The sequence below is a fragment of the Cucumis sativus genome, chromosome 7, assembly GCF_000004075.3.
Source record: "Cucumis sativus cultivar 9930 chromosome 7, Cucumber_9930_V3, whole genome shotgun sequence".
Classification (NCBI taxonomy): domain Eukaryota; kingdom Viridiplantae; phylum Streptophyta; class Magnoliopsida; order Cucurbitales; family Cucurbitaceae; genus Cucumis; species Cucumis sativus.
Window position 1 is genome coordinate 3,445,441 of NC_026661.2, and position 9,193 is coordinate 3,454,633.

The following is a 9,193-nucleotide window of genomic DNA, read 5'->3' on the forward strand; positions in this document are numbered from 1 at the left end:
AAACTGCCTAAGCAATCCTTCCTGAATTTGCTCTTCTCCAGTAGCCCTCGAGAACCTTTCGTACTCGATTCTCTTCAACTTTTGTGAAGGAAGTTTTTCAATTTCTGAGAGAAATTCTTCAAATTCTCCACGGGTACACACCCTGTACATCCTTCCATTCATAAATTCTACACCCAATTTCTTGCATAATTCTTACCATGGGTGTAAATTCAAACCTCATTATTTCGTGTAAGATCGGGATTAAGGAGAGAATTCTTTCATACATAGAGTATTAAGAATTTTTCATGTATTTTTTTAATACAGTTGGGATGAGAGATTCATACCATAAATCTCATTTGCCAATTAAGTCAAGCTTAATAATTGAGTGATTTTAACAATCCAAATTCTACTTAATGTTTATTGTAATATGGCAAGTAGGAGTTTGAAGATTTGAATTTTTAATTTCAAAGAAAGAATACATTCCTATCGTTTAAAATATACAAAATATCCTTAAACTTTGAAGTGTATTTCGAACTTTAAAAAGTTTAATTTTAACTTTGAATAAAAATTCACACATGGCATTCATTCAACTATCCATATAATTATTGTACTAAAATTAGCACGATTATAAAATTTGTAAAACGTAAATTTTGTCATTTATTTATAACACCATTCACAAAAATTGGAACAAAAGAAAAAGTAAAAGTTACCAACAAAGTTGGTGTTATCTGACAGTTGAAGCGACGGTATGAGCCCAGAATTTGAGATGGTGTTTGATATCCATTTCAGTTGCTCCTAAACTTGGAACTCTCCATTTCATCAAAATCATTTTTTCATTTTCTTCTTCAATAGCTTTCCAAGCTTCAGATAAGTATGGCCTTCTCAAAACCCCATTTTCACTCCTTTTTTCCTCTGTTTTTTTGGGCCCTAATCTGTGTAACCCTGGAATTATTGAACCCAAATTTGAATCATTTTTATCCTCTTCACTAAACACAAATCCCAAATCCATAAATCCTTTCAACTCTTCAAATTCCAAGTCTGATAAACTCTTACTCAGCCCTTTCCCCTTTTTCTTTCTTCTAATTTTATCTTCATTCCCTTCCAACTTCTTCTTCTTCTTCTTCGTCGCTTGTCCTTCTTCGTTTCCCCCAAATTCCGTTACCTTACCCGAAAGAATGGTTTCCAGCTTTTGGTTGGAGTTAAGGGCGGTTTCGGGTGGTGGGAAATCCTTGGAGTTTAGAAGATACTCGCTTTGAGATCTCATCTTCAGTACTTGCTTTACAGGACTTTGAAAGCAGGTTTTTAAATGCTGTTTCCTGGAGAATATAGCCCGTTGAAACCAGAAGAGATCAAAAAGTGGGAGGATTTCTTCGGCTGCCATTGTTGTGTTGGTGAGAGAGAACGGAGTTTCTAAACAGTTATATAGATAAGGAAGAAGAAGCTAGAAAAAGAAGCTTTAATGATTAAAACAGATTAATGAACTTTTCTTTTTTCAAATAATGATTTAAATACTTCTTTTAGTTTCTTTATTTTATTTTTTTAGGTTTGATTTATTTTAGTTATTATTTTTCAAAACTATACTTTTATTTATTTTCTATTCTTATACTTTTTAGATTTTTTATTTATTGATTCCTAGTAGATTTGAACTAAAAAATAGTTTAGTTAAAACTATCTAGTTGTCCTGAATGAATATGTGAAATTCTAACAAATACAATAGTCTAAAGATGATTTTTAAAATTTTGGAAGGATAAAAATGAGGTAAGGTATAGAGACAAAGTATTTATATAGTAAATAAAAGAGAAAAATGGTTGTTGGTTGGGATAATTACATTAATACCCCTGAAATGGAGCACTTATTGGGGGTATAATAATAAAGCACGTTTGTTGATCAATTATTAATGTTTTGCATTGAAAGCTACAATCATTGGAGGGTATCATATAATATATAGTCAATGGGAATTAAGCATGAGGGAGTTTTTTGTAATTATCAATGAATTTTCCACCACTTAAGTGGAAATTATCATCACCTAATAATGTCGATTTTATTTATTATAACCAATTGGTCAATTCCACGTTCTACCAATTATAATCAATTGGGCAAATGCATGTGATCATTTTGTACCCATCCATTTTAATCATTGCTTTCTATTTACTTTTTATCATTTTTTGTTTCTTAAAAAAACAAAATATTATAGTTTTTTTTTTTTTACTTTCAATCTTATAATTATTTTATATTTTTCATTAATTTTATAGTTACGTATCTACTTATTCCATCGTTATTTATTTTATGCATAATTTAGAAACTTTAGGGGAAACCTTCCACAAACCTGTTTCGATTGAGCACATTTACGTGTTTTATTAATCAACTAATCACTCATGCATTTACAAGATATGTGAACCATAAGAAATTTTCAATCAAACCTAAGTATTGCATAATGTTATTTAAATTTAAAATTTTAAAAACTATAATATTTACTGCTACAGATTTGAGTTGATTGTTATAATTTTTTAGTTCGAGTATTTGATTGAAACAATAATTATATTTAGTACATTTTACTAAAGTTTGTGTAATTAAGTTTGCTCCATTTCGTATAATGCAGGGATAATTATAGGAAGTCTTTTGGATTTTATATAGGAGAGTTGTTAAACTCTATCCTACTTTTTTTTTTTTTTTTTTGCAGGTCTTTGATGTTGCAAACGCTATTAATATTGTTTATTTTTGTCACATCTCTCGAAAAATAAGAGAAATCTATGGTTTCTAATAAAGTTTCTCGTCTTATATGATTAGGGGTTTGAGTGTGGTTAGTTTTGGTGGTTTTGTTTGGCCTTATAAAAATCGTAATGAAAAGCAACTTACATATAAAATTAAATTGCTAACAACTTTGTGTTGTTATTTATTTGTTTATTTTGTTAAAAGTTTGGGTACAACCAATGAGAAGCCATAAACTTTTTGGAATTGATTCCAATTGGTCCCCCGCACTAATATTAAAAGTAGCACGTGATTCACACAATTTTGTTTTTATAGTGCAACAACAAAAAGCAATTTTAACATATGGTTACAATCTGAACTACATTTATCTTTCTATACCTTAATTTCTTTCGTTAGGAAAGAAAAGAAATGGTTTTAAAATACACTCGCTCCAGACAAAAGTGTCACGAATGAATTTGAATGTGAGAAATTCACAATGAGTTTAAGTATATATTTTTCATAAAGAAATAAAACAAAATCTAAACATCAAACATCAAATGGACCCAATTTCAGATAGATTTTAGTTCTTACTTTCAACCAAGTCCAAGCAATTTAATTTCATGGGCCTGGGATGAATCTAAACCGTATCTTATGAATTTGATCAAGTGTAACGTCATCCTTATAATCTGATAAAATACTATTTTTGTTTGAAAAAGAAATATCCATCAGTTTTTAGAAGTTTAACGTTTTGATGTAATGTATATCATATAAATTATGATTATTGTATATTTGTACTCATGTAAATGAATGAATTTTAATACATAAAGCTATAAACTTAAACTTGTCAGAGCGAACATAACTCAATTAACATAAAATATGTATTTTTAATGATGGGGAGATCTATAATTTAAATATTTCGTTTTTATTTTATCAAGAAAGAAAATAATTATTTTCTTTAGGTTTGAATGTATGTCGGGTATAATATTATATTGTTTTTAATGTATAGAATGGTGTTAAATGATGAATAACTTTATAGAGTCAAAATTGAAATGATTTTGTTTCGGAAAAAATGGTGGATAACAGTTAGGTATATTTGAAGGATAGTGTGAGACTTCAACTCACAATCATCAATGAAATGGAATTCATGTTATAAATAATTACGTTAGATTATATTTAGAATAACAAAACCACTTCCTACACTGGAAAATAAAATCAATATGACATCTAAATTTGAAAAAATATCCATTGAATAAAAACTCTTTATAATTTTGGACATGGAAAATTTTCAAAATTATAAAAGATTTTCGGTGTCAATATTTGAATTTATTTTACTATTTTTAAAAATGATTCGTATGTAATTCATTATTATTTTAAAATGGTCACGCAAGTACTTTTAAGTAATGTTTCAACTTTTGGAGAGTATATTCGTTGAGCCCATTAAAGCCCATTGCATACCACAAGCCAATTTGTAGTACGCAAGAAAGCCCATTTGAGAAGGCTAATGCTTTTTTTTTTTTTTGTTTCTCTTCTATTCTTTTCTATAATTTAGAACCATTAATCATGTGAGAGAGGAGGTTTAATTAATTAATTTAATACTTTAAAATTTTGAGAATGAACATAGCTTAGCAGTAGGTAACGGTATTTTCTTCGATCTTCACTTTAGTTTTATTGTCAAAATAGAATACTTCATTTAAAAAATCGAATCTCCAACTTTAATCATACTTATTCTAAAAGAATATTGAATAGTGATAGCGAGTGGTCTTATTACACATAAAAATCCACCTTAAATCTAATAAGTAAGTTATTAAGATCTACTATACATATTTTTATTAAACAATTCTAAAATTTAGGAACTTGTTTTAGTCAGTGTTTTAGGTTGAGAGCACTATTTTATATAAAATTAGACGTTTAAGTCATATAGTTTTTATATATGGTATCCATACTTAAATGAGAATGAGTATGATATACCTTTGGAAAAAAATTAATTGATTCTTATAGTTTAAAATTTATATTTACTTGGTCTTATATATATTTGTTAGGGTTTATAAATAAATTGGTCTTATAGTTTAAAATTTATATTCGATATATACATTTATAAATCATACAACTATTTGTACCCACTAATATTTAGTTTGTAGTATACTATTTTATATATTAATTTATTTAAGAGTGTGATTTATGTTAACAAAATGTATGTAATTATAAAACTTTTAATATTATATCATTTATAGGTAATTACATGAGATATTATATTTTTTAAAATAAATTGAATTTAATTATAGTGATATACTGTATTTCTAAATGCCTCTAACTTTATTTAATATAAAAAAAGGGTACGCTTTTGGTTAATTTTTAAAAAGAGACATAGGCTTAAATTCCACGATAACCCAAAGAAAATTGTAATATTCTAACCCAAAAAGAACATCAACTATGTCATAAATATAAAAGCATAATGTATAAATAGTCAGACTTTGATTGGTTAGTTTTTTCAACATCTCAAATGTGAAAGTTTTCCCTTTTAATCTAAACTTAAAATAAGAATGGGTCAACTAATAATTTCTCTGACCAAAACATTAAAAATTATATTAAAGGAAATAAATTAACTTATCTATATCTCACACCATTGTTTATTTATTATTCATTCATTCATTTTCATTTGGATAGTAAATATCCCATTCCCATCCATCTAATATCTATTGTAATTAATTAATTATTTTTTTTTTTGTCTAATTATATATTACCAATAATTGATGAGCATTAAATAAGCCTCAGAAAAGGTCAGACAGATAATGGTTTTATTTCATAATATATTAAACCAAAATAATTATTATTTATATATTTTCTTTGGTTTGGGAATCTTTGATTTGAACGACGTCATTTTGATTGAATCATAAATGGAAAATTAAAATTACCCCTCAAATTAAAGATGAATATGCCATTTCCCTATGATTGCAAACTTATGTTTCCAGGGAATGGAAACATATATGGAAACATATAATATATACTATGAATTTATTTATTTGAAGTAAATAGCACGTAGTATTAATATTGTATGTTCTAATTAGAATAGTTTGTATCCAATGGAAATTGAAGGTTAGAAACTAGGAAACCTTATATATATTAATTAGGAGATCATACCACATCTTAATTTGACTATGTTGTGTCCACATTTAATTGTTCAAATATGTTGTTTGAAATGTTAATTAAGACATTAATTGGTTGAAGAAATAACATATATTATATATTTTTAGCATATATACTTTTGTTGTTGTCTATATATGTTTCAATAATAATGTTGTTGTATGTATATTGTTTTTATCAACTGATTATTTTTCATGTTAGCGGCTTCTTAAAGATGATAAAGGATCCACTCCCAATATATACATATATATGAATATAAAATCATAGTGTGAACAAAAGTAAGTATCATTTTTTATGGTATTAGAGAACTTTTTCCAAGGCAGGGGAACACTAACGTTAATTGTTAGATTACTTTTTATTAAAAAAAAAATCTCACTCTTTACAAACAAATATCTCATATCCATTTAATCTTGCAAAAGTATGGAGAACGGAGACTCGGACGAGCAATGAAATATATATACATCTTTTTGAAGTGGACTACTAAAATTCATTACTTCGTAGTCTTTATATCCACCCGATCTCTATAAACTCACAAACATCCAACTCTCAACGTTCTTACTATGTCGTTCTTGATCCACAAAAAAGTCATGATTTCAACCATCCAACATTGTATAATAATATATTTTTCTTAGAAAAATAAGTAAATAGTTTATGTGATGAATACCAATGTTATAAAGCACATGGAATATTATTATATATTTAAAGAAATACTTAGAGAAGTACAAAAACGTGGATTAATACATGATTTGAGATTAATTATATTAAAATTTAACCTTAAGATGGGGAAAATCTCATATTTTTTATAGCACTATTATTTATTGTGAGCTATGACTTATGTTAGCGTCATATCTAATAAAGTGTAGTAATATGTACATAGTTTGCATCTTATAAGAATACTCCGTGTAGAAAGTAGATTATAGTAATTAAAATATTGGGAGTTTATATCTGAATTGGGCATTGGCCAACCCCCACTTGGCAGTGATACCACATTTTTGAGCTGGCTGCTTCATTTTCATTATTTTGAGATTTTTATTCACTGATTAATGGTAGCCCAATTGTTATTATTATTTTAATATTTAATTTAATAACTTTATAAAGAAAAAATAAAGCAAACAAAAAAAAAAAAGTCAACATGTGCCAATATTCGAGTGTCATTAGGCAACCGTTCAAACTTAGTTTTGAAGAAGTTTGAGGGAAATTCTATCAATTTTGGCGTCCAATGCTAAACGACAAACTCCCATTTTTTCCTTGGGGAGCCACCGCACACCACCACTCTTATCAATTTCCTTTTCACATTTCCCCCATCATTTCTTTATTATTCAAACTAATAAATTATCTATTTTACACACATCTAACTTTAAAAAATGTTTACTCTCTGTACAATTAAAATGTCTATTCGCTTTTTATAGACGGTGAACTCATAAAAAATAGATTAAAAATATATATATTTATATGCTGATGAAATTTAAATTTAATATCGTGAGAGAGATTGAATATTGAAAATATATATGGACTAAGATTGAATGACTAAGTTAGGCACACACTTGCATGAGGGGCTTGACATTAACCCAACACTAAAGCCTATTGAATTCAACACTCTCAAATTAATTCATAAAAGTAAGGTTTTGGTTTAACTTAACGTGTGGGGTTACTCCTACCTTTTCTATTATTTATATAAAATCTTTCCTACTCTATCCATTTCACAATGTTTTTCACAATATGTATGGACTAAGATTAAATTTAAAACAACTATGAAATATTGTTTTAAATTAATTTTAATATTAATACAAAAATTGGTAGAAACTAATGTTATTCTATTAATATCATTTAGGCATTTAGATAATCATTTCAATTGTAGTTTTTATTTATTTGGTAATTGATTTTGTTTTTTTGTTTTAAAAAAAACCGAATGTATTTTTATTTAAGTTTAATTTTTTTCATTTTCAATTTTCCTTCGTAATTTTAAAAATTAGTTTATTATTTAAGAAAAACAAAACAAAAAATGGAACCAAACAAACCTGTTTTTATAAAATTAATTTTAAAAAATAAATAGATTATCAAAAAAAATATATTTATTACTTATATTAAAAAAAAAATCAATATAAATTAAAACGAACTGAGTTTTTGTGTAAAAAGTCAGGGTAGAATTATAAAACTTTCGAAATATAAGAATTAATTGAAAATAAAACTTAAAACTATACCTCAATTCATTATGTGACATGATATATGGTTGATATGATGTATATTATGATAGGGCCATAAATTTCTCCTTTTAAACAGAGGGAAAAAGTAAATATATATTATAAACCAATAAACTTTCCATCGAAAAATTATTGAATGAACTTTTTTATTTTATTTTTTAGTTTTCATAGCTTTTGTTTAGTTTAGAATAATTTTAGACTTTGTTTGGGAATGATTTTGTTATTTTCCTCCAACTTTGTTATTTTAGTTTTGTTCTTTTCTAATAAAAAACATTTGAATTTTCATCCAAAACTTAAAAAAAAAAAAAAACAAGATTTTTAAAACTATAAATATTTTTTTAATTAGTTTTTAAAAGATTTGCTTAATTTTTTAAAGCACTTTTAAAATTTGATAACAAAACAAATTAATCAATAGATGGAATGAGTGTTAAATAAGTTTATTATTTGAAACTTTATAAATGATTGGGAATTTTTTTAAATAATTTATATCTTCGTATTTATTTGTTTTCTTAACAACTTTTTTAAAAAAACGATTTTAGGACCTAGACCAAAATTATATTTTTTATGTTTTAAAAATTTGTTTAATAAACCCTTTTTCCTTTTTTGGAAAATGATATAAATACATCTTATAAATTGAAAAAACAATGTAATTTTGATCTATATAATTTGAAAAAAAAAAAAAACAGTCCATTATAATTTTGAAAATTTGAACTTAGTTTCATTGTATAATAAAATTTCATATATATATATATATAGTTTATGATAGAATATTCGTAAATAGTAAAACCATTTAAAAAACTATTTTTTAAAGGTTACGTAATGACTAAATTCTAATTAGAAATTATACAGACATAATTCTAATTTTTATGTCTAATTTTCTTCCGATCATAGGATTCAAATTACAATTTAACCCAAAAAATAAAAGAAAAAACCAAACTTTCAACATTTTATTGATAAAAAATGAAACCATACTCTCATCCTTATCGTCTTTACCTAATTAGTTTGTTTTTTTAGATTTTGATTTTTCTATAAAAAAGACAACGTAACACTGCAAATAAAGAAAAAAAAATTAGGATGCATTCGATACTCTTTAACCTTATACCCTGTAAATCTAAACCTTCATTAAATTTTTTTACAAAAATAACAATAAAATAAACTGTTCCTCTTTTTGATTATTAAACCAT